General features: G+C 48.3%; 1 long non-coding RNA gene across 1 annotated transcript in view; it reads left to right on the forward strand.

Annotated features, from left to right (window-relative positions):
* LOC119386762 (uncharacterized) overlaps positions 1-27487 on the forward strand; it is a 117369-nt gene that overhangs the window by 74435 nt on the left and 15447 nt on the right. Inside the window, exon 5 of the long non-coding RNA XR_007415351.1 lies at positions 7218-7399. This is a non-coding gene — a long non-coding RNA (uncharacterized LOC119386762). The remainder of the gene's footprint in view (positions 1-7217; positions 7400-27487) is intronic.

Genomic DNA, 27487 nt, shown 5'->3' on the forward strand with positions numbered 1-27487 from the left:
TTGAGGTGGCTCAATCGAACGGTACCAGCCCCTTGTCTGCTTGAGGCGAGTACTGCCAGCAAACATCAACACCATGAAAGATTAAAAACATGTCCAAAAGCTGTAATATATTCAGGAGCGGTAGTTCATGGGTGAAATGAGGTCCTTTTTCCTACAGTCTAAAAATGTGTAAATTATCGTCGTAACCGCCCAGTAAACCAAGTCGGTTAAAAACTATTGAAAAAATATCAGCCATATATCTAAAACCTTTAAATATAGGGCCCCGTGATGCTGGCCAAAAGCATCAGAAAGCTGGCGATCGACACTAGCTATGAAAATGTTACACAAGACCGGCGCTATACATGAGCCGATGCAAATTCCCTGTCTCTGCCGGTACGACTTTGTTAAAACGAATAATAGTGCTCTTTAGGTAAAACTCTAAAACGTTAGAAAATTATTCACTGCGATACCAGCTGTGTTTTCGAAGGGGATGGTTCCGTTTTCTTCAGTGCACTACCTGACAGCTGCAAAATCTTCATTATGAGGTGTCGAGAAAAACATATCCTCGATATCAATAGAGAAGGCATTACCAATGTTGCGGCCATCCTGAAGGAATTGAACGATCTCATGCAAATTGCTCGTCATAAAAGCGTCATCTATGTTTAAGGAATGGAGTGTTTTTAGCAAGTATCGGCTGACACGTAGTTGTCAAGTGCATCTTTCACTGGCTAGTAGTTCTAAACGGTATATCCGGCTTGTGTGTTTTAAGCAGTCGAAACACACAAGCTTGATGTACCATTTAGAACGATAGTGAGTGACAGAGGCACTTCACAACTACATATTAGCCGATACATGTTAAAAGCTAGCACTTAATTCCTCAAGCATATGTGACCCTTTTATGACGAGAAATTCGCATGAGGTCGTCCCATTTCTTCAGGTTGGCCACGACATTGGTCCTGCCTTGTCTAGTCATATCGAGGATCATCTGATTTACTCGATGCCTCATAACCAATTTTTTGCAGCTGTCAGGTCATGCATTGAAGAAAAGGGAACCATCCCCTTCCAATATAGAGCTGTTGTCACGGTGGATAATTTTTAACGCTTTTGGAGTTTGACCTAAAGAGCACTATCATTCTTTTGAACAAAGGGCAAATTGCGTACCTGCAAATACGCAGCATTTGCATCGGCGCATGTATAGTGACGGTCTTGTGTAACATTTTCGTAGTTGGTGTCGATCGCCAGCTTGACGATCCTTTTGAACAAGATCACGGTCTTCATTATTTAAAGGATTTGAAATATGTGGATGACTTTTTAATAGTTTTTAACCGACTTGGTTTACATAACCGTTACGAAAATATTTTAAACCTTCTTTGAATGCATGGACAAGGAGTTCATTTCACCCATGAAATACCGCTCCTTAATTGATTAGTTTTTTTACTTGTGTTTAATCCTTCGTAATAGTGATGTTTGCTGGCAGTACTCGCCTAGGGCGAATAAGGGGCTGGTACCGTTCGATTTAGCCACCTCAAAGCTGATAAAGCGGGGTGTTGCTATGCTCTGGCTCGATTCCGCTCAACTGGGACCGAACCTGCAAGCTTCAAATGCCGCATCCGATGGCCTATATAACACGTCCGTGGAGAAGTGAATGCGTTAATTGATGGTTGCAGGTTTGGTGCCTGCCGGCGGCAAGTTGTCATTTCGTACATTTAATTTCTTCATATTTCTATCACAAACACAGCTAATAACGTACCGTACGCTTTATTTGGCTTGATTGGCTATTAGTTGTAATTGATAATTTGGTGTAATTTTTTTGCTCAACACAGTTCGACTTTTGTGCGGACAGTTCAAAAAGGGTTTCACGACATCACAGATATTTTAATAAAGAATTCCTATCTTCAGCTATAATATAATTGAGATAGACAGTAATGCTAGCGAAGGTATAGGGGTATATGACGAATGGTATATGTAACAATTAGGATATAAATGTGAAGAAAGTAGAGTGGACGAAAAGATAACTTGCCGCCGGCAGGGACCGAACCAGCAGCCTTCGAATAACGCGTCCGATGCTCTACCACTGAGCAACGGCGGCGGTCATCCTCCCGTCCACGTTTGTGGGTATATATGTGCATTTAGGGCTGCTGGCGTCACGTATACATGACGCGAACAGGCAGAAAAACGTGTTTCACACTCGCCTCCATGACTGCGATTGGTGCTGACTAACACTTCGACGTTTAAATGCACATCTATACCCCACACAGTGGACGGGAGGATGACCGCTGCCGTAGCTAAGTGGTAGAGCATCGGACGCGTTATTCGAAGGTCGCAGGTTCGGTCCCTGCCGGCGGCAAGTTATCTTTTCGTCCACTTTACTCCCTTCACATTTATATTCTAATTGTTACACATAACACTTCCTATACTTTCCCTGGTAACATTTTCCGTTAGATCTCATTAATATTGTGTTTAACAAAAAAAAACGAGCCCTTAAATGTCTTCTTCTTTCATAGCTTCAGCTATAGCAGCATGAATTTCTTCAGCAGGATCGAAGGTGATCGAAATATTTCCTGGTATAGCTGAGATGCAGTGAACCATACGAGTAAAACCTCAATGCGGTGTGTAATCGCTTAATATTAGTAATTATGTAAGTGAGATACAATGAAACAAAGACAACTACGGAATAAAATATCAGTAGCGCTTATAGTGAGTATGAAAAGACGAAGCTAAACTGTCAATCTTCAAGGTGCTTGAAACATTATATCTCCCTTCACGCACTTAAAGAGGCCCGGCAACTCTTTTTTTATGTAATCGACGAACGGGTTCATTAAAAGAGGTTATTGCCGCATGAACTGCATGCCGCAAACATTTTTAGAATCCGTCAAGTGCGAGCGGGGTTGCGAGGATTTGTCACACGCTTCAAGCGCTTCCTCTAGCTCAGCCGGGTGCCTCCACCCAGCAAGGCGCCGGAAGCTGAAGCCTCTCGGCGATGTCCGGGCCCTCTGGAATGCCAAGAGTTGCTTGTTGAATTCCATGCTGCGCATGATACGACAATAAAGTTCTCACTCACTCACTCACTCACTCACTCACTCACTCACTCACTCACTCACTCACTCACTCACTCACTCACTCACTCACTCACTCACTCACTCACTCACTCACTCACTCACTCACTCACTCACTCACGTCCTCTTTCCTTTCGTACTAGCGACCGCAGGATGAGAGATGACACGTGAGCGAGCGAGATGTGTCCCTTGTTCAGCGGGCGTCATGACTTTGAACACTTTTTCTATTTTTTTTTCTTCGAAGGCGCGCCGTACTCTCTCTGTGATCGCGAGCTCGAACGCGGGCTCGTGGCGGCATCCCGTGGCTGCCTCGGTAACTATGGAGCGCACGATGCTCCAATCAGCCAATGGCCGTGGACTTTGGATTTATGGCGCGGTCATTTGCTGAATTAGTTGTAAATTCCAGGCCGCGTTCTGTGCTATAATGTTTGGGTCACGTGTCTCTGGAGCCTCGACTACTGATCCGCAGCGCTTTCTGATCATGCTGGAAAATAGTTGCAAGTCCCTTTTAAATACTGCTCAAATACTGCGCACTGCTCAAACATAAAGCAGGACGCACGAAACGAACGAACAGGTACACACGGGACGAGCGCGAAATAATTGTCACAGTTCTTACTTATTTCTATTTGAACAGCGCGCTCCTTTCGTAAACGCGGCCGCTGCAGCGAGCGAAGTTAGAGGTAATGTATATGCTACCTTTAGGTAACAGAGTTGCGCATCTGTCTTCCAAACGCCGCTAGCAACCATGCATTGCGGAGAAGCTGACGCTCGGGCCAGTTTCTGTATTTTTTGCCGCCACCGTTCAGCGAACTGAATGAACACTAGTCATCGATAGTCAATGTTCATTGGCGGCACTGATACACCAGACGTTAATTGGCGACATGGTAGGCATCAGAGCAGCAAGTTGGGCTAGTTGGTTGATGTTAATTCTTCAAAGGTATACTGCGCTATAAGAAACAAGGACACATGCGCAGATACCGCACTTCACAGTCAGCAAGTGATGTGCGGTATCTAGAATCTAGGTTTTGACATGGCGATTGACGCGTTCACTTGACCAGTTTTTGCCGAATGAGCGCATCCTTCTTTTTATCTTCACTGTATATATGTCACCATCCACTCAATAAAATTTCAGTTGTGTGTCTGCGCATGTGTTGTCCCCCCCTTTTCTGTGTCCTTGTTTCTTATAGCGCAGTATACCTTTGAAGAATGGTAGGCATGTCACCTGCAAAAACGGAGTGCGGCTCTACCGCATTGCTGTGGTTGCTAGCCAGACCTATGCGCAATTTGGCCCCTAAAGGTAGCATATACAGTAACTCTAAGCGAAGTGACCTTCGTGCCCCCCGCTCCAACGCACCGGTCGCCCCTTCTTTTCTCGAGGTTAGCGCACGAAGGCGACCACGCCCTCTAGAACGAAGAGCAACGGCGTTCGCAGGAGCGGGGATACGACCTTTAAAGCGCGACACGCGCGCACAATAGCGCCATCTATGTGGTGACTGAGAAGGCATGCTGAAGTAAACGGTGTATATAAATAGGGTGCCGTTAGCGGGCTGGAAGACGGCACTGTTCGTGGCCTAACCGTCTAACGCTGCGCGTTGCGCAGCGAATGTCGGCCGTTCGATTGCGCGCGTCAGAGAGTTTTTCTGAATTACTTTTTTGAGGCTTATATATATATATATATATATATATATATATATATATATATGACGCTATGAATGAGAGACGGGCCCTGCGCTCATACGCCATACTTTTATTCTATTCACGCGCCACTTCTTCATCCTTGGCTTCTCCTACCATGGCTTCATACGTCACATGATTCCCCCTCCCCCCGAAAAAAGGTGTGAGTTACAAAGAACGAAAAGGAAACAAGGAGAGGCTTAGAAGTGACAAATCTCAAAATGCACAAATCGTTCCGTGTCCCAATGTAGTTCCGTAAACTTGCAGAAAACTTCAAGGCAGAGTGCAGCAGTCCGATGATGTTGAGAAGACCTCTGGTGGGCGAGGCTGGCTGTTGCGTTCTGGAGGACAGAAGCATGCCTTGCACATGGACACTGATCTCAACACAGTTGTTAGACATGTCACAAGTGAATCATATTGGAACACTTTGTAGCGCCGGCAGCTCGGATGTCGTCGGCGTCCGTTTGTCGTGACCGTTACACATGCGGTGTTTCTACTTATTATATCCGTTGAAGGAGGGTGATGGGGCGATGGCCGTGTTCTTTCAGAAGAAAAGTTGGTGGTTTTGTGCCGGTTTCGTCTTTTGTTGTGATGTTGTCTCAGATGGTTGATTCGTAGGCACATTCTTGATAACTGACATTGAACGCGTCTCTGACGACGTTCCTTTCGGTGAAGTTGTATTGGATGGCTTCTTTGTCTTGAGCGAGGCATCTTGAATTTGTCTTCGCTTCAGTTGGCTCGCTTTCAAACGTCTTTCCGATTCTGCTTCTGATATTTGTAGTTGTCCTTGCCGGAGTGCCTGTTTCTGTCCCTTAATTTGGTCGATTTGCTTGGGTAGGCCTTGCTGATGATGCTGCAGAAATTGCTGAGGCGGCAGCCCTTTTGAAGCATGACGCTGATTTTCTTGGCAACTTGTAGTGTGCACTTGGTAGCTGGTGCAATGCTTTTCGGGCAGTGAAGTTGGTGTGACCTCTGAGACTCCTGCAGCGCCGTTAATTAAAGACGCTTGTGGCAGACGTTGTCGCGGAAGTTGATGAGGTTGGCTTCTCATGGCAACTTGAGTCTGAGTTTCCTTGCAATTTGATGTCATGCCTAGTAGGTAGCTGGTGCATGATGCGTTGTTGTCTTGCTTGTCGGGCAGTGGAGGCTTGACGAATGGCGAAGTTGTGTCACTTTGCGGAGCCGCTGAGTTGAATCCTTCTGAATCATGACCTCTTGAGGAATGACAGTGGCTTGGCAGGGTATTTTCCTGATATTCCAGCTGGTCTCTCGCGTACGTAGCGGTCTCATGAGGCGTGCGATGAGAGTTGGAAGCACCAGTAGAGCTCCTGGACGGAAAACCAGGTGGTGGGCCACGTGTGAAAGACGAGCAATCAAGCACATTGGGTGGTTGAATATTGACGTTATTTTTGTAATGCACTGAAGAGGGACGCGATGGCGATCTTTGCGCACATGAGAAGCCTGGTGGAAGGCCGGATCTTGTAGGAAAACGGCCTTGATGTCTTTCCGTGAGCTGAGGCTTTGCTTTGTCTCTTAGAAACTGTGCATTCCTGCTCGTCGTTTGAATGTGCGAGGGATATTCGGAAGATTCATAAGATGGTACAATCGTCGCCAATTTTCTCACATCAGGTCTTGTTTGGCAAATGTGCTTGCTGCGTGAAGAGTTCGCGTTACTGTGATGAAAAGCCTCCAGCTGGTGGGTTATGGACAAGTCTTCATCGTACTCTTTAAATCGAATGATCATTTCTTCTTTGATTTTTTTCCAAGATTCGTTGTTTTGGAAGATGTGCGTGAGGTAAAAGCGGAAGGCCTCACCGGTGACGTAGTCGTTGAAGTTTTTGACCCTCTCCCGTTCTGACCATGATGCAGCGGTAGCGTGGACCTCGAAAAGGTGGAACCAGTCCTCTACGGGTCCATCGTCCGTCGATCCAGCGTACTTCGGGATGTCGAGGTCTGCCGATGATGCTGCCATGAAGCTGGTCACTGTATGCAGCGATGATCTGCACAGGCGGTCTGTATGCGGTCAGGGCGTCTTGTTGGGAACGTTGATGATGCGTGGCTCATGAAGTGGCTGCCAGGTCTTCATCCTGTCGACTTGTGTGACGCTATGAATGAGAGACGGGCCCTGGCTCATACGCCATACTTTGATTCTATTCACGCGCCACTTCTTCATCCTCGGCTTCTCCTACCATGGCTTCATACGTCACACACACACACACACACACACACACACACACACACACACACACACACACACACATATATATATATATATATATATATATATATATATATATATATATATATATATATATATATATTTATATATATATCAAAACTCAGCCGACACTGTCCATAAAATTGCTATCACAACAATCAAAATGAATATACGAACATCACTGTAAGCGCTGATAAGGTTACTTTTGTATGTTACTTGTAATGGAATGTTTGCGTTAACATCATTTCTGCTAAAATGGGCACGAATATTTTATTTCTGTCTATTCCCAGTGGCACGAGTGGCTTGGCTGGTTCCTGTGCCTCCTGTGCTTGCTGTTCGCCGCACTTGGTCTGCACATTATGAATCCTGATTCGTCCGGTCCTTTGGAGCGGCGTGTTCGTTGCTGCTTCTCCGACAGTTTGGAATTTAGGCATTGCGTGGATTATCTACACCTATGTGGCAGGGTGTGGCGGTAAGCAATTCTCGCATCGCGCTCTGAGCAACTGAGGTAATGTGGGCTTTCCATAGGAAAGCAGAACTGCACTGCCCAGTAGGTATGCCTTGCGCTGGTTGGAAAAGGGGGCAAGATATTGGCACTGTTTGTATTTGTTCCATTTCTTTAGGCGAATAATAATGGTAATAAAAATAAGGACGATGATGTTTTCATATACGCATCGAGAAGTAGTACACAGAAACGGGTTTGTGTTACTGATAAAATAATATTAGCAATAGTAATAATAATGAACATAATAATAAACTTCATCATCATCCTGAGCAGTGCATCACAAATAACAGGCCTTCCAAAGCGAAAAGGCGGTTTGCAGGACTGGGCCCTTCAGTGACAAGTGTTTATTATTATTATCAATATTATTATTATTATTAATATTATTATTATTATTATTATTATTATTATTATTATTATTATTAATACTATTTTCATTAATATTATTATTATCATTATTATTATTACTACTACTACTACTACTAGTACTCTGTGTGTCGCCCTGTGCGCTCTGTGTGTCGTCTTCTTGTTCCCGTCTTTGTGCGCTTAACGGTTTCATAATGTCAGTGTACCAACTAGCTCGGACCCAGCCTCTTATACTAGTACTCACTCCCGCACCATGGCTCCGAGTCGGGATGCATGCTTGCTATGCTCCTGGCCGTTTTTCGGTAAGGAGCAGTTTTTCCGCTGTGAAAGTTGCCCTAAACGTGTTCATGCGAAGTGCGTAACCTGGCCTGATGAAGAGCTGCAACTTCTGAAGTATGGATCGCGCTCATTTTGCTGCAATTTATGTGATCTGATCGGTGCTGCTGGTAAGCCTAGCGAAGACAACTCGGCGGCGTGCAGCGATGTGCACTGCAGCTCTTAAACCGGTTCTCCCTCCACGTGCATCCCTCCGGGTGGCGGTCTCGCCGGGCTGCGCCGCCTCCTCCTCGACGCGTTGGAGGGAATCTCGTTCCTCAGCGACGAGGTATCCCAGGTACGCGAAGAAAACGAGCGCCTCCGTAAGGATCATTCCCGCGGTGTTGAACAACAAGCCCGTGTGGTCGCCTCCCTTCGTGCAGAGATCCGCTTCCTGCATGAGGAGCTAACGCGTCGCAACGCGACCGTCGAATCCTGTCGTCCATAAAGTAGACTACAGGGTGGCCGCCGCCGTAGCTCAGTGGTAGAGCATCGGACGCGTTATTCGAAGGTCACAGGTTCGGTCCCTGACGGCGGCAAGTTATCTTTTCGTACACTTTAATTTCCTGGCCTTTATATTCTAATTACTACAAATAACACCCTCTATACTTTCCTTGGCAGTATTGTCTGTTAGTTCTGATTAATATTGTGTCTAAGAAAGAAAAACGAGCCCTTAAAAGTCACCTTTATTCCTCCTTTGTATAAAGCAGAATGTCGGAACGGAACGAAAACCGAAAACAAAAAACGAAAAAAACGATATTTTTGACCGGAACGAAAACGTAACCGAAACTTTATCGATTATTTCGTTCTGGAGCGAAACCGAAATTTTTTCAATCGTTTTTCGGTTCACGAGAAAACTTCGTAATCCGGAACAACTAACCACATGCAATGTGAGCATATCTCTGAATACAGTATTAGTGCGTACCTCAGGCAGGAATTCCAAAGCAAATATACGTTCAAATCGTGCGAAAAAGGAAAACAGTGGCAACCAGAGATGTTTATATTAACGCAAGTGGGCTTTTGCGCGCCTGTCACGCAGGCCAAAGTGAAGCGGGCGTTGTCGGCGCTGAAGTTTGTTATAGTTAAAGCTGTTATGAGACCGCAACAGCTGATCTTGGCACCATAGTTGTCCACCGCCACCAGTGTCCGTAACCACTATCGCGTGATATAAGAAAAAATTGAATCAGAAACAAATTTCCAGGATCGGATGGGAGTTTAACCCGCGCCCTCTGCGTGGCAGTCGGGTCTTCCACCACAGTGCCACGCTGGTGCTTGTAACTCCTTCGGAAAAATACTCTATACAGGCGTCACTACTACGAAAAACTGCAGAAAATAAACAGGGACAAGTGAGGCACACGCACAAGCGCAGACTAGCAACTAGAAGTTTATTGAAGGAAACACGAATATAAGTAACAAGAAAAACCACGTGAACGATTAGAGGCAGGCGTCATGTCGGGCAGTGAATCATGTTAACATATGTAATATAACGTGACAGAGGAGTAAAATAACAACCAGTCATCACGCAATGCTAATAGAGCAAAGAGTGTGTAGTTTAGTGCTTGCCGCCAGTGTTGCGGAGTTGTCCCACCAGAATTGGAATGACTCGCGACCCCGGGACCGAAATGGGGACAACGCTTGAAGGAATGGAATGGGAATGGAATTACGTCTTTTTTCGAAAATAGAGCACGTTTGGTCTACGTGCTGTTTTTGAAACTTCTAACATTAGTAAGTCAGGGCCTTGAAATTAAGAATAAAGCAGCATTGCTAAAATGGCTTGGCTGATTACCAGCACGATACATTTATAAGCAACGCGCCTGCTACAAACCGATGCATAAGTTAGTGTACAAACAAATGCATTATCCCAGCAGATATCGAAGGGAGAAACAAATTACCCCTGCGCGCTGGTTCCCGTTGATACCCCCACACGAAAGTGGCGAATACTGTATGCACAGCCTGATCTTTATCTCACGAGCAGTTTAGTACCTCACACACGTAAATAACCTTTGCTACAAGGAAGGCATTGCATACCTGTGCACAGGCTAGCACATAAAGTTCTCCTCAACCCATCCATGCTTGCGAGGCGCGCTTGACAAGCGGGAGTGCTGACGAGCAGTGCGGCCCAGTGTTCCGTATTCGATGCAAAGGCACAAAGTGCCCGAGCGGTGCAGTGTTCCAACTAATACCAGCAGATCTACAGGATTTTGTTCCCCATTAACCAAATCTTAGTTTCTCCATATTCACGACCGCTCTAGATGTGTGACAAAACTGCGTAGTCTTCTGGAATACTACTTTCGTCAGCATAAAAATACGCTATGTCGTCGTTTTAGCATTAACACATTTAAGCTTAAACAACATTAAAACACCACCATTAGTTCGAACATGCTCACCATGCAAATACTATAAGTAGCGGGAGAACTGTTTCTATGGGAATTAGTAGGATGGTTGTACTGCACGAGCAGTTCTTAATGCATCTGATGACATCAGCTCTATGGGGCGCTCATTCTTAACTCGATAAAACTATCAAGATGCCTTTCCTACGTTGAAGAATTGCAGGAATGGAATTGAACTGCCCGGCCATTCCTGAGTCCGAATGGGCTAAGTTTTTTCATTCCCAGGAATTGAAAGGAATGGAATTGCGGCAAGTTCTAATTCCCCGCAATAGAATTGGAATGGAATGGAGGCGCCCATTCTGCAACACTGCTTCCCACCCACTCCAAATTGCTCAGCCATAATTCTTCATCATCATCAGGCACCGCACAAAGTGCACATAATGTCTTACAGATGTGTAGCGGATACCACGATTCTCCGAAGAATGACGAAAAATGGCCTAGCGGAACTTCGTTACTTCAGAAAAATTGCGATGATTTATGGCGTAGTGTGTACATTGCATGTGTACTTGTATTAGTTGCCCCAAGAGACTCTACAACGGGCTCTACAAAGTCCGCTCTTGCAGCTTTCGATGTGACTGTGATGCGTGTTCCGCGCAGGCCTGGCGATCTTTTTATCAGAACAGCGGTCTCGCACATCAGAGAGTACTCTCAATGACGTGCTGCTTCTGAGATCGTGCTCACTCCCTTGACACAAAGCATTGAACCCACTAAACAAATTCATGTTCGTTAACTGAAACAATCTCCAAATATATTGATGTCATCGGCGTAGAAGAGGAAAGAAGTATTACGAATGGCAAAAGAGACATCATTACCGTAAATTAAAAATAGGAGTGCGCCTAGTACAGGCCCTTGAGAGACCCCACTGGTCACTTTATACCAGGGTGTCGGAACGAAATGTTTTTCGTTCAGAAAATCTGACCGGTCAGATTTTCTGAACGATTCCATGGTGAGAATGAGCCGCTGTCCCGGACATAGTATGCCTTCAAAGATGCTTTTATTTTCAGGCATGGGTTTGGCGGACACCTAAAAATGATCTCGCGGACCCCCTTTGACAACCGGTGGTCTAAGGGGACTCCTAGAAAAGTATTCAACATGAATGGGGTAATTACGCGGTTATCTATGTATATTAAGGGGTTATTATGAAGTTTTTCGGACGACTGAAATAACATAAAAGTTGTTGTAAGAGTGTTGTTTTTCAACATGTTATTCTTGCACCATGAAACAAGATGCGCGACGTCGGCATTTAGTTCCGCTAGTAGAATATTATTATCTTTGTCACCAGAAAATATCGTGGTGTCATCGGCCTAATGATACAGTACGGCTAATTAAGTCATAATGCTAAGTAATTATTCTCGATATGGAGCAAGAGAGCTCCCGAAATTTACCCTTGTGGAACTCCCTGGTTAGTTGTTATTGCAGCATAGAAGGGAAAACAGCGCGAATTTTTTGACGAACACAAAAGGGAGACAGACGACGACAGGCGCTGACACACAACTGATCTTTATTTTCTGTGAAGTAAGCAAATTTATACGCGCTGTTTTCCCTTCTCTGCACAATGAACCAACTTGCCCAAGCCATAGGCCTAGCAAATGTTTTCGGAGAGGAAAAACACCGTTACGGTTGACAACCTGGGTTAAGGTAACGAGGACGCTTTGAAAAATGCCTAATGTAGGCGCAAAAATTTCCAGGGATCAAAGTTTAGCATTGAGAATAGAGCGGCTAATAGTGTCAAAAACTTTAGTTAAACCAATAAATAACGCCCTTGCCTATATCCCATCATCAATAAACTGTTTTAAACTATTATATAGTTTTAGCAGTGCAAATTCGGTAGATCATTTGGCACGAAAGTCAAAGTGCTTAGGTGACAAAAAGTTAAATTTTTAGATAGTCCATTAGGTTGTAGACGTCCAGGGCGTTGGTTGCGCGATGATATTGCGTGTTCACAAGTAAAGAAAGACAAAGGCACGTCTACAATAAGAACTCGTATATTTAAGCAAAAGCGCTGCGAGGCGGACGAGGCAGCAGCGACGGGGCGACTGGCGTAGCTTCGGCCCGGCGGCTGTGTTTACAACACCCGGCCGACCCCGGCCGCCGTAACTCGAGTTCCCAGGCCACTCTCCGCGACCGCACAGTAAACACAACACGATGCGAACGTGGACTCCGAGCGCCGAGCACGCTCGCTCGGCGCGGTTGCTATATAGGCCCCCCGCTAGTGAAGGAGCCCGCTGAAAGGAGGGAGCCTGAACGATACAGAGCGACGCTCCCTCGTTGCAGTGGTGGGAGGAGGTGAAGAGTGCGATGAAGTGGTGGGAACGGAGGCGGAAGGTGTGGCGCAATCTGGAATGCCACGGGGCAGTGGGTCCTCGACGATGGCTGCTTTAAGGCGGTCGATAGACACGGTATCATGACGACCGTTCAAATCAAGCGTGTAGAGCTTCTCATGGCGCTTGATGACGCGGTAAGGTCCATCGTAAGGGCGCTGCAAAGGCTTTCGGACTGCGTCGCGGCGCACAAACACGTGTGTCGCCGTTTCCAAGTCAGGAGAGATGTAGGTAGGAACACTGTGTTTTACGCGAGGTTGTGGGGCAGAAAGACTGCGCATAGCGGAGCGCAGCTGCACCACATACTCGGTTGGATCAGGGCAAGGCGAGGTAGTTGAAGCATCAAAAAATTCTCCAGGAAGGCGGAGCTGTGAACCATAGGTCAGTTCGGCAGGTGTACACTTGATGTCTTGCTTTAACGTCGTCCTAAGACTAAGCAAAACAAGTGGCAGTGAAACTGTCCAGTTGACCGTGTCGGGTTGCGCCTTCAAGGATGCTTTCAGGGTCCGGTGAAAACGCTCGACCATGCCGTTAGCGATGGGGTGGTATCGCTGTTGTGCGAATCCGCGAAACTTCCCAGCAAAACCATGAGCTTCTTGAAAAGAGCAGACTCGAACTGTCGACCGCGATCGGTGGTGATTGTAGAGGGAACGCCAAAGCGTGACACCCAACCCGATACAAAAGCTTTAGCGATTGTTTCGCTTCTTATGTCGGGAATGGGAAACGCCTCTGGCCACCGAGTAAAACGGTCAATGCATGTCAGCAGGTAGGTGTTTCCATCCGATGGAGGCCATGGTCCGAGGATGTCCAGATGAACTTTATCGAAACGTTCTGAAGGCGGTGTGAAGGTGCCGTACGGAGAGCACGTATGGCGATAAACCTTGGACTGCTGGCACTGCAAACAACTACGGGTCCAAGCACGAACGTCTTTGTTAATTCCCGGCCAGACAAAACGCTGGGTGATAAGGTGTTGAGTAGCGCGGATGCCAGGATGGGAAAGGGTGTGCAAGGAGTAAAAAAAAATCACAGCATATCCACGGAGTGAATGATGATGAGTGGGCGAAGCTGCGGAGGTTCATCGGTAAACCGTGAATCTTCCGTGAATTCTGCCCAGTACATCATCACCGACGTGAGATCGGGCGCGTTTATACTAAAGGTTCGATGAGTTATGACGACTTGCAGCTCACTTTAATTTTACATGTACGCTGTGAATTTTCATTGTTTAGAAAACCATTGCTTTAGAAAACATCTGGTGTCTTTCGTTAAGCAGCTGGCGTCTTTTCGTTTTGCTTTAGAAACATCTGGCGTTCTTTCGTTTTGCTTTTACAAAACGTCTGGCGTCTCTCGTTGGTTTATTTCATCAATCAACGGCGTTTTGAACAAAATTTTTATTGTTTATTCACGCACAGGAGAAATCTCACCAGGCACTACCTTGGAGGTAAACAATGGCTGCTAATGGGAATGAGAGACAGAAGAAGTCGGCTTTTAGCTAACACTTACACTTCTACTTGTACTAACGTTTCCTACTGGAACATGCCAATGGCTGCTAATGGGGAATGAGAGACAGAAGAATTCGGCTTTTAGTTAACGCGCACGCTGCGAATTTTTTATTGTTCAACAACGCACATGAAAAATCTCCCACCGGCACCACCTTGGAGGTCAAAGCGTAAGACTGGTTACGCACTACGACTACTACGACTACGACTACGAGGGACGAACGGGTGCCGCCTTAAGGAGCTTCGCCCCTAAAACAGCCCGACGGAAATCGCTCGGAACAACTGGTCGAGGGTTGCCGGTAGACATGTCGCACAAGATAGGAACGGTGCAGGACGGAAGGGTTACTTCACGAAACCTGAGTGTTCCAGGGGATAGGCGAAGTTTAGCGATTTCTTCGTCTTGTGCTTGCGCTGACGCTAGGGCGCTGAAATCGACAGTTGCCGGCGCTGCGGCACAAGATACGGAAGCCGTCAGGCGAGAAAGCGCATCGGCTGCAGCATTCGCAGATCCCTGCACATGCCTGAGATCGGTTGTGAATTCCGCGATGTAAGGGTTTGGACGCTAGGTGTCACAGAGTGCGGACGCACGTTGTGTAGGCTCCGCAGTTTTCAAATGATTTTTGTTGAAAAATCGCAGAACTTGGTTAAAAGCTCTACACCAATCGACGGAGGAAGTTCAGCCGAACACCTGGATACCAACTATTACAAGGTGGGCCACTTTTTCGGCACTGACACCGATAATTCTGAGTCGCCACGCAGATCAAACATTGCATCCGCCGCCGCAGCGGCGGGGAGAGCTAGGTCTAACGCGTCGACGAGGACGCCTGGGGCGTCCCGGACCGTCTCGACGGCGCGTCTAGCCCCACGATGGAGGTCGTAAGTGTGGAAGGAGAAGATATGCAACCGGAGGACTTTACCAACGACGCCGGATGGTGCGAAGTCCGCAGAAGAAACATCACGAAAACATCCGAAGGGCTTTCAGGCCCGAAGAGAACCATGCTAAGAGACGCTGCTGCGCCGACGGGCGCGCCTGGGGACAGCAAGTGGAAAGGTGAACGAACCATACGCCAAATCGCTAATGCAAGCCGGCTTCTTCGTCTACCGGCAGAAGATTACAAAGTGATCGTGCGACCACGAGGAGGACTCAGCGTTTCGGAGCACAGGCAGGCACGCATATACTGCTGCCTGAGAAACGCCGCTGGCGTCGGTCGCGAAGCAGCAGAAGAAGACAGTATATGCATAAACTACAAGCAGAATATTGTTGTCGTTAGCACGCCGTCCGAAGAGCGAGCCAGGCGGTACGGAGCCATCACGAAGATACGAGTGGGAGAGCAAGAACACGAAGCCAGCGCCTACAGAGCCGCACCGGAAAACACATCTAAGGGATTCATCAGAGGGATATCCCAAGAAGAAAGTTCTGAAGATATTATAGACAACCTAGTGACAGCAAGAAACCCAAGCATATTACACGCGAAGAGGATGGGCAACACAGACAATGTAATCGTACTCTTCGACGGACTTCACGTGCCGAGATACGTGAAATACGGAGCACTCATCGTCCGGTGCTCGCTGTACAGAAAACACATCGACATTTGCTACGAATGTGGGAGGCTGGGACACAGAGCGGACGTTTGCCCCAACCCAGACGAAAAAATATGCAGAGGATGCGGCGTGGCGAATCCGACGCAAGAACACCAGTGTGAAGCAAGATGTCAGCTATGCGGACAAGGTCACTTTACGGGAGACAGACGCTGCAAGGCAAAATACAAGATACCGTATTTGGTCCGGCGAAGACGCTGGGAGCGACGAAGAAGAGAAGAAGCGGAGGCCGAAACACCATACGGCATCAACGACTACAATAAACGAGCTGGCAAGGCAACGAGCGAGAACACCGAGGGATCAGAAGGCCAGCGAACAGAAGGCTCACCCCGGGACCATACGAGGGGAACAGTCAGGAAAAGCCCGGTCGCAGGCCCAGGTCGAAGACCCGGTCCAGAACACGTTCGAGAACCCGTTCGAGAACCCGATCAAGATCCACGGCAACGTCAAGATTGCAATCCACCCAAGGAGAGGTACAACCCAGGCACAGGTGAGCTTTGCAGACGCGGTCTCTGGCACTGCTGTTGCACCTACACGCGCGGGGTCCGCCTTAGAACAGGAAATAACACAGATCAGACAGTTGTTAGAGCAAATAACGCGAGAAAACGCGACGCTAAGGGAAGAGGTAAAAATGCTTAAAGTGGAAAACGCCAAGCTTAAGAATCAGAAACACTCAGAGATGACCCATACCACGCCAACACCCATCAGGGCGTCGACACCTCTTCGAGCTCCGGCGACGCCCGTTCCCGCGTCGATGAGTGCAGAGACGCCACCGCATAAGCGAAGGGCAAAGGAAAACGCCGATGAGCAAACCGACTCTACACTCGGAGAATTAAAAGGCATGTTTCAGGAAATGTCCGTAGGTTTACAGCAGCAATTCATGCAGATGCGCGCGGACCTACAACAACAGATAACGCAGATGCGAGTAGAAATGTCTCAGAGGTTCGACGCCCTCGAAGGTAGAGTAGCGCAGCTGGAAAACGTATCGAAAGACGCACGACCTGCAGGAGCTAGGCCGGTCAAGAGCAAGCCGTACAGCAGACCAGCTGCAGCTGAGAACAGCTGCATAGAGAACTCGAGTAGCCAACATGGCGCCGCTTAATGAGTACACAATTTAGCAGTGGAATTGTCGTGGGTTTCGTCGTAAAGGGGTAACCTGCAGCAATTCGTAAAAACCAAGCAAGCACCAGATGTAATCGCCCTCCAGGAAACTGGGGGGACCGCAAAGTTATCAGGATACAAATCATATAGCACTCTAGCTGAAAAAGCAACAGTCACCACACTGATACATCGTAATATAACGGCTGTAGAACACGACACTGGCGTACGAAACATAGAGCACGTCCTACTAGAAATTCTCCCGTCTCGAAAAAAGGAGGGAAGCTTGTTTGTGCTGAACGTATACAGTCCGCCACGACAAAAGGTAAAGTTTGGCTCGCTTTTCCGCAAAGTGCTAAACGTAGCGGGAAGACAGGCGCTGATCGTCGTGGGCGACTTTAACGCACCACACGCCGCCTGGGGTTACACCATCGAAAACGTTAAAGGCCGCAACCTGTGGAACGATGCGCAGCACGAGGAGCTCACGCTAATAACTAACCCACAAGACCCTACCAGAATGGGCAACAGCGTCAGTCGAGACACCACGCCGGACCTGACATTCACAAAGAATATATCCAACGCGCATTGGTCCAACACTAACGTAAATCTAGGCAGCGATCACTACATTGTATGCACAATGCTACAAGCAGGCCCTCGTAAAAAGAAAGGCAGAAAAATAATGTTAACCGAGTGGGACACCTTTCGTAAGATAAGAGAGGACGATGCCACAGAGACAATCGAAGATATACAGAAGTGGACAGACACACTCCAGCGTAGCGTGGAGAAAGCCACCAAACACGTTCCCGAAGAGGCAGGCATGGAAGAAATGGACAGCAAGCTCTTACACATGTGGGAGGCCAAACGCAGCCTGCAAGAGCGCTGGAAACGTCAAAAGCACAACCGGCGTCTAAGAAAGAGAATCGTCGCGCTCGAAAGAGACATAGAAGACCACGCAAATAGGCTGTCCCAGCAGCAGTGGGCAGGCATGTGCACTTTAATGAACAGGCAGTTCGGAATGTCCAAAACTTGGAATATTCTCCGAGGCCTCCTTGACCCAGAAGGCACAAAAACAGCACAAAGACAAAACCTGCAACGGATACTACACAGCTACGCAGGCACAGAGGCAGAGCTCTTACGCGAACTACGCCAGACATACGTCGGAGATGCAACAAAGACACGACTCCCAGAGTACCAAGGAAAGGATAATGTCGACCTCGACGCCTCCATAACGGAGGCAGAGATTCGATACGAACTCGGACGACTCAATCCCAAGTCCGCCCCGGGTCCCGACGGTATAACGAATAAAACACTTCGCAACTTAGATGACGAATCCGTCATTGCTCTCACAAAGTACATAAACGAATGCTGGGAGAAGGGGGCCATACCCCAGCAATGGAAAACCGCCAAAATCATATTAATACCCAAACCGGGCAAAAAGCCTCTCATAGGAAATCTTAGGCCCATCTCATTGACATCCTGCATCGGAAAGTTAATGGAAAAAATAATTTTAACGCGTCTCGTCAGATACATGGATGACAACGAGCTATACCCACACACCATGATCGGCTTTAGACCAAGACTTTCGACGCAAGACGTCATGTTGCAGCTAAAGAATGAAATCATAGACGCCGACACCCTGGATACAAAAGCCATTCTGGGTCTTGACCTGCACAAGGCGTTTGATAACGTCACCCACGAGGCCATATTGCGCAACTTGCAAAATCTACACGTGGGTCGGAGAGTTTACGATTACATAAAAGATTTTCTCACTAACCGTAAAGCCATAATCATGGCCGGGGAAGCGGAATCCGAAGAATTCGAACTAGGCAACAAGGGAACACCACAAGGTTCGGTGCTTTCCCCTTTCCTTTTCAATGTGGCGATGCTCGGTCTACCTTCAGAGCTAGAACGCATCGAAGGGCTTCAGCACAGTCTCTATGCGGATGACATCACCCTATGGGTGACGGGCGGCAGCGACGGTCACATAGAAGAGATTTTACAACAAGCTGTTAAAACGGTAGAGCAATACGTCGAGAACACTGGCCTAAAATGCTCTCCTCAAAAATCAGAGTTATTACTCTACCGACCTACAAGCAGAGGACGCAAGCGCATTCAAGAACGACCCAACATCACAATCTTAGCAGGGGGTTACCCGATACCTCAGGTACAACACATAAGAGTTCTGGGACTCCGAATATCCGAGAACGGACATAACGGAGAAGCAATAAAGTTACTGGAGAACAACACCCATCAAACTATCAGATTGATTCGAAGAATCGCCAACAAGAACTACGGCATGAAAGAACACAACTTAGTGCAGCTCATCCAAGCCTTCGTCGTCAGCCGCATAGTCTATGTGACCCCATACCTCAAGTTGCAAGTGGCAGAAAAACAAAAGATAGAATGCATGATTAAAAAGGCATATAAGCAAGCCCTCGGATTACCGATCACCACGTCTAACGAAAAGTTCGAAGCGTTAGGAATACATAACACGATAGACGAACTTATTGAGGCTCATACGATAGCGCAATATGAACGACTTGCGCAAAGCAACACGGGAAGACACATCCTGCACAAACTTGCAATAACGTACGCTGGCCAAAGCGGCAATAAATACAATATGCCAAAAGAAACCAGAGAGCGCATCATAATACATCCGTTACCCAGAAACATGCACCCCGAACATCATCGGGAGCGGAGGAATGCAAGAGCGAGAGCACTACACAAGAAGTTCCAACACGACGCGGACGTGGTCTATGTAGATGCGGCCGAATATGCTGACGGTCGACACATGGCAATAGTCGCTTCAAATCAAGCGGGCCACCTGCTGGCTAGCGGCACCATTAAAACAGGAAATTCGGAAATCGCGGAGGAAACGGCCATAGCGCTGGCGCTTGCGTCCACAACGGCCAGCGTCGTAATCAGTGACTCTAAAGCCGCGATTCATAACTTCGCTAACGGAAGGGTCTCGAAAGAGGCGTTAAGGATCTTAAATAACTTTCGCGGAGAGCGCGACGTTTATGTTATATGGACGCCCGCCCACTCCTCCCTCCCGGGCAATGAAACCGCACACACCCTCGCTCGAGAGTTAGCGAGCCGAGCAGGGGCAGGAATGACGCGGAGCCCGCGTGCGGAGAGAGACCGCATGTTCACATATAATGAAATTACCAAGCACTACAGATTAGGCAGGCAGCATTACCCGCCACCACACTCCTCATTAAATAAGCAGCAGGCGACAGCGTGGCGCCTTTTACAAACAAACACTTTCCCAAACCCAATCGCCTATAATCATTGTTACCCGGACCTCTACTCAGACATGTGTAAACACTGCAATCAGCGGGCGGACCTCAAACACATTATCTGGGCTTGCCCCAACATCGTGAAGGGGCCAAACAACACATATATGAATACGGAGCAGTGGGAGACCGCGCTGCTAAGCTCAAGCATCGAGGACCAACTACAGGTCATCAGGCAAGCCGAAGATGCCGCTAGGGCCCAAGGACTCTTAGCTGCCATCTAAGGGAGGGGAGATAAACTCCTCTGACACTTGCCGTTTCAATAAAAGTTGCTTCTCTCTCTCCGCGATGTAAGCGAGGTGACGACTCTCACGGGGCGAAAATTTGCTGCTTGCAGACTTGATGGCAAACGTCAACGGCTTGTGATCCGTGGCGATGAAAAAACATCGGGCTTCAAGGAAATGCCTGAAGTGGCGCACACCCATATAAGCAGCAAGGAGTTCACGTCCGAAAGTGCTGTAGCGGCTTTCTGTGGGTGACAACTTGCGCGAGAAGAATGCCAAAGGCTGCCACGATCCGTCAACGAACTGTTGTAAGGCGGCTCCAACTGCCACATCCGACGCGTCGGTCATGAGGCAGAGTGGAGCGTCTGGTGTCGGGTGAACAAGCAGGGCGGCGTCTGCGAGCTCTGTCTTAACTGCTTCAAAGGAGCTTGATGCATTCTCAGACCACGTAATGGAAGTACACTTCTTCTTACCCTGAAGCAGGTCAGTAAGGGGTCTAATCAGGTCAGCACAGCGGGGAATGAAACGCCGATAGAAATTGATCAGTCCCAGGAACTCGCGCAGTTGACGCAAAGAAGTTGGCTTTGGGAAGTCTCGAACAACTTGCACTTTGGAAGGGAGTGGCCGGATTCCATGACAATCAACGTGGTGTCCGAGAAAGTCAAGTTCAGGCACGCCGAACGTACACTTGGTTTTGTTGACGATGAGGCCGTACTCGGCAAGGCGTTCGAAGAGCTGTCGAAGATGGGAAAGGTGTTCGTCTGCGTTGCGGCTAAAGATGAGGAGATCATCGATTTACGCAAAGCAGAACGGCAGGCCTCGGGTGACTGTGCTATTCACCTTATAGCAACCGCGCCGATGCGAACGTGGACTCCGAGCGCCGAGCACGCTCGCTCGGCGCGGTTGCTATAAGGTGATTAGCAATTAGCTTCTCAATTACTTTTCTAAACAATGGGGAGGGTGGTTATAGGGCGATAATTAGATAAAACACATTTCCATCTCCCTTTTTGCAATACAGGTGGTACTTATCATTCTTACAGGATTCTAGGCAAAACGCCAGAATGAAATGCAGAGCACAAATATTCGAAAGGATAGTTGACAACTCGTGAGCAACAAGTTTGATTTTATAAGGATAAATTGGATCGTGGTCACATTCTGTGGTGTTCGAACTTATTACAGCGTGAACTCCATCTGGTCATGTGGGTTTTAAGGAAAAGGAATGATGCAAGCGATACAACCAAGCCATGTTACGGACAGTCGATGCTGAGTTCCTGAAGACTAATTCATTAGCTGAATTGACGATAGCGATAGGGCTAGTTAGAATGCTGGTGACGTTTGATAATGCTGTCGCAAGTGCATCTGGCTGATTAGGATGTAAGGATTCCTTAAATACGTTCCAATTTTTTCTGCTGTCATTCCTATTTTCGAGCACTTTATTTTCGTACCAGGTTGTTTTGGTTTTATAGTAGACGGTGAGAGTTTGTGAATAAAGTTAAAAGCTGGCCCTAAGGGTCAGATAGAATGGCTGATGCTTTACTTATTTCTAATGATTACCTGTTTCCTGTAAGACTAATACCTGGGCAAGTTGTTATGCGCTCGTGTGTCTCTTTCTTGTCCTTGCTTTCGTGCGCGCTAAAAAAATTAAATTAACGTTTTAACGAGACAGCGTTAAAAAACTCGTTTCGGAGAAATTCCGGCTCTGGCATCGATGATGGCGTCGTTGGTTGTGAGCGAAACCTCAGCATTGTCCGTGAGCAAAAATTCGAAATTGATATAAATAGAAAATAAAAAAGTCTTCGGTTCGAGTGGGAATCGAACCCAAAAATCTTGCGTGGTAGGCAGGTGTTCTACCACGCGCGTGCTCAAAATTTCTCTGAAAAAAAAACGCGATATGAATTAAACACTCTATGAGTGAAACACTATGTGTTACATAGTGCGAGGAATGGCATTACCACATCTAATATTGTGTCGCAGAAGCGGAGAATCACACTTGGCGTCAAAACACGTGAATTGCGCAACAAGTGGTTGGTTTAAAGGCTCACCATTTACAAAACACGAAGGCATAATTGATTATCATTATCAACGACAGCAACAACAGCGTGTGCAGCTGCGCAGGTGCACGTGTTGCCTTACGGACGCGTAGTGGGCATCTCGCAAACTCGCAAAAGGAAAAAAATGTCGTAGTAGGCACTTCTCAACCGCACTTCTAGTGGGTATTCTATACTAGGCGACAACTTATCTTGACAGTGGAGCGAAGGCTACGGAGGCAGGGCTTCCCCACAATCGTGTAGCTCCGCATGTAGTACAGCAGCTTGCCGCTGATTTCGGTTTTGCTCGTTCACATCGTTAACGCGTTTAGAAAAACATACGCACAATAAATGTGAATGGGGAAACATTTGGATGTCTCAGCGTAAATGTTTGTGTCATGTTTGAGTATATTTTTCTTGGAGAACTAAAAAGCGCGTTTGTGGCCGCACACCGACCAACTACGTGATGGACGCCATGTTTACTTTCGAAAACGGGCGTGCTGAAAAGGCGGTGCTGTCTAAGGAATGAAAAGAAAAGGAAGGCATTCTTGCAAATGGAACAATAACTGTAATATACCCACGACTTCCCACAATTGTTTCGGTCTCATAAATAAAGCAGCATTTATTTCAGCAAGGTAAGTGAGAACATTATGAGTAAACATAAGTACTATTTTTCGGCACGGTAAGAGGCTTGCGCTTAGGTTCTGTAGCTTTCACATTGCTGTCAAGAAAAGTTGTCGCCGAGTATAGGGTAGCTTGAAAGAGCGAATTCATAGGCGCACAGACGTTCCTTTCCTTGCAGCACGGTTTAGGTGTCCACCAAGAAGCGAAGCTAGGCTGGCGATTGAGAAGGCAATGTGAACAGATTCCGACTACGCTCTCGCCTTCTACTCTTGAAGGCGAAGTACAAGCGTTCTCCAAGTTGTGCGTATGCTGCGAAGCAGTCTTCTAGTAATCTACGGGCTTCTATGGGTTGAGTACCAGAGTGATATAATGCGTAGAGACGTACAGGATTTTATTATATCCGTTAATTTCTCAGCAAATATGTTAAACGCTTTGGTACCATAAAGCTCTTCCGATAATGGCCCGCAGTGAGAGCGGACACCCTACCAAAGAATTTCACAGAATCGAAAGAGCACCAATTGACCATTTTATTTTTCAAATAAGCACCGGTTTTCTGCATACCCGCCTTCACCGTCTTGATCCGTCACTGCAACATCAAATTCCACCCGGACAAATATAATCCGAAACATCGTCCTCTGCCGCCTGTGGCTTGGAATGTCGTTCACGAACACCTTTGCTTACCCAATGAGAATGGCAGCCAGTGCTGCCTGTGATCCCTGTGGCTGCGAGGAAGCCATTTCAGACGTCCTTTCTCATTGTCCTCACCGCAGCTCGCAGAGACAAGTGCTGTGAACAACGTTAGCAAGCCTCGATGAAAAGCCACTTTCCCAGCGTCAATTTTGCAGTGCCGGAACGTTCGAACGTTCATCGAAAAAGCGACGAGGGCGCTGCGGAAGTTTCTGCGGTCAACTGGCCTCGTTGAGCGACTATCATACGCCTGTGCTTGAGTGCGTGTGCGTTTTTTACTTTTTATTTTTTAACCATCTCGCTTTTTTGTAGCGTTAGCTACGCTTGCCTAGCCGGAGCCGATTTCGCATGGAGGGTAATGAGCGGTGCTGCGCATGCACGAGGATTAGTGATGTCAGACAGCTGGGTCACCGGAGCTGGCATCTCACGCGCTCTCCGACACCGCCGCTCGCGGCTGCGCGTTCGGGAGGAGTGGCGTCGTAGGCGCGGCAGACACGCTGGCGCCGGCGCGCGCGCAGACTCCGCGACCGCCGCGCGCGGCTCGCTGCATTCGAGAGGAGTGACGTCGTAGCCATAGAGACAGTGGCGGCGGCGCGCGCACATCTATTCGCCTTCGCTCTGCAGTCGCCGTCTGACACTGCGCTGGGGCCACTTGATATCGCCTCTGACTGGCGTTTGCAGGTGGGTAACGCCATGGAGAAGGAGAGCGCAAATGCTGCTCGACGGCGCAGAAGAGCCGAGAAGCTTATCTCATCGGATCCCGAAGTAGTTGCCTGGCAATTAGCGGTTCAGCGTAAGAAGGATGAGCAGAAGAAGGCTAATAATCCTAGACAATCTAGAAAGCTAATAATAATCAGCTGAATCTTTGCTAACGCTACGTATATCCTGGCATAGCCGAGCTAAGCCACTGCAAATTCCCTTTTCTTGCTTAGCGTTCAGTCCCCCCTTTAGCCCTTCCCCAGTGCAGAGTAGCAAGCCGAATAATTTTCTTCAGGTTAATCTGCCTGTGTTTCACTAAACCTTTCGCTCTCTCTCTCTCTCAATAAGTCTGAGTATTTAGTAAGAGAAAAAATTGGATATAGATCTGTAAAATTTGTGGGGCCCGCTGTCTACTCCAAGGAATGGGCGCTCAGCGGGATTTACTAAAACCATTTATTAGTGGCAAGAAAACTTCAAAGAAAACGTTACGGCGCCAAAGGCAAACATGAAACAAACTCTCGAACAGTTTCCACGGACAACTTGTGCCGGTCCCCTTAAAGGGCCCCTCACCAGGCCACATAACAAATTTTAGTTAGACGCTGGAAGTTGTTGTGTGTCGAATTAAGAGCTGTATGCCGCAAGAATTTTTCAAGTCGGTTCATTACGAGCTGAGAAAAACAATAATTTGTAGCGGCGCGAAACCATGATGCGAGGAGGCAAGTTTTAAACCCTTGCCACTCGCCCCGTGTAGCCTTCGCAAGCGAAATCCCTTCCCTGCCCTCGTCACTTGACGCATACGCATGAACACGTCATGCGTATCCATGCGCATGACGTGCCCGAGCCAGCCCGAGCATGCGAGCGGCGTTGCACGGCCGCTACCTTTTTTTTATGTAGCGGCCGTGGGCATTTTGTCGGGGTTCTCTGTGGTGTACTACCTGTTTCTGCGGGGCGGGCATGAAAGTTGAGACATTTATACGGGCACGAGAGTGGCGGTATCATGAGTCAGTGCCGTATTAACTTTCGCTTGGACGCGGTAGTGTTCGAACGCGCCACAACATTACTTTTGTTTCCAGGGCTGGCGTCTGCTCGATGCTCTAACCGCGTGGACAGGAACGCATGGGAAACGGAGGCATATTAGCCCCGCATCTCGCTGCAGTTTGCGAAAAAAAAATGAAAAAGACGCACACATTCCCTTTGTGTGTCTAATTATATCTCTCAACTTTTATTAATCTATTCAAGCAACAAATTACACAAACTACACATGTCTTGTCAAATAATTATCGCAGTGTCAAGTGCAATTGCTGGCGACGTCAGAGCACCGTCGTCTACGAAGAGGAGCGACGTCACAGCACTACCATCTACGTACGGCCATTTTCTCATTTGCGTCATCCCCTCATTCTCTGGGCGCGCGCGCGAGGGAGAAAGGGCAAGCAGCGTTCACCTTGAAATTTGACCCATTTCCGCGGCGCGTAGCGTTGCAAATTTTGGCAGACGTGATCGTGAACGCCCAGTGTATGCATTGCGCTCGTTAGCTCAAAATTGTCAGACCTGGTGAGGGGCCCTTTAACCTTGGCCCCGCGGACCGCACGCCGCGCACACCAGCACACTCCCCGAAAGTTCACCGTCGACTGCCCCTTGCAGCTCGCTGCGTTTGGTTGTGAAGCTTTTGAATATGAGGGACATGCGCAGTGGCCAACGTTGTCGCTTGGTATCAAACAAAAAATGCCCCCACTTCCCCGAAGGGAATCGTGAGGAAATGCGAATGCATTTCTTGCGCCGCGAGATGGTACCGTTGCCGTCAGACATTCGCCTTCACCGACTTCTGCCATCGCCTTGAGAGGCGCCCAGCCAGCGAACGGTCGAGAGTGAGGCGCGAGCGAACGGGAGAGTGGGGCGCCAGCGTTCTCGGCTCGGCGTTGGCGTTGCACAGCGGCGTCTCGAACACACATTTCCGGATGTTCTTGAGAGGCGCCCAGCCAGCGAACGGTCGAGAGTGAGGCGCGAGCGGACGGGAGAGTGGGGCGCAGGGAGGAGAGAGAGCGAATGGCGAGAGAAGGAGTGGCGAAGCGCTGCACCTACCCTCTCCTACACTCTCTCGCACCACATGCTCCGGTTGCTAGGGGTGAGGATAAGCGCGCGCGCCCGCAGCTGTTGCTATGGGAGAGGGCGCCGCGGACAACGCCGGACGCCTGACATAGCCCGACTAAGAAATGCATTCGCATTTAAAAATGTTCGTTGCAGGTCCTCGCCAGCTGCCAGCTTTGCTTTGGCGGCGGCCTCCTGGTCTCCCTTGAAGTCGACCGACGCCTTTGGGGCTACCACCCAAATCGCTCCCAATCTTGTCTCGGACTTCCGAAGGGTGCCATCGGGCTCGTGCTCCGTGCGCTCAACCGAGTACGTCTTTCCGTGTAATTCGGCGTGGTACAGGTTCTGGATGCACTTGTTCGCTTGTGCTCACCGTGATGAAGCCGCAACGCTGCGCGCCAGTCGTCTTGCTCGCAGTGAGTGACGTCTTTGTGGTCGTGCAGGCCGCCGCATTCCTTCGCGCAACGGCCCTCTTGTTGGCATTCTCCGCGGCCTCCGTCGTCGTCGCTGCGTCAGACCTTTTCGCGAAATGTGTCTTGGCGCCGGCAGCCTCAGCAGAATTTGGCGTCTCTGTACGCCCACTCAATCACGCTGCAATGGCCTGGTTCTCTTCTGCCGCACCGGTGTTTGAGTTGTCGTTGCCGTTGGAATGCCCGAACAAGGTAACCCCAGCCTCGTCGCTCGTATCTCGGTTTTCTGTCACCGCTAAAACTTCCGTGGCGTTTTCATTCTGGTTGTCCCGGCAGCCTCACCGTCGTCTCCTTTGGAATCGGACTAGCCTTGGTCCATTTGCGCCTCACCGCTGTCTTCATCTTCCGCTGTTTTCGTATC

This window comes from Rhipicephalus sanguineus, chromosome 3, assembly GCF_013339695.2.
Source record: "Rhipicephalus sanguineus isolate Rsan-2018 chromosome 3, BIME_Rsan_1.4, whole genome shotgun sequence".
NCBI classification, from domain to species: Eukaryota; Metazoa; Arthropoda; class Arachnida; order Ixodida; family Ixodidae; genus Rhipicephalus; species Rhipicephalus sanguineus.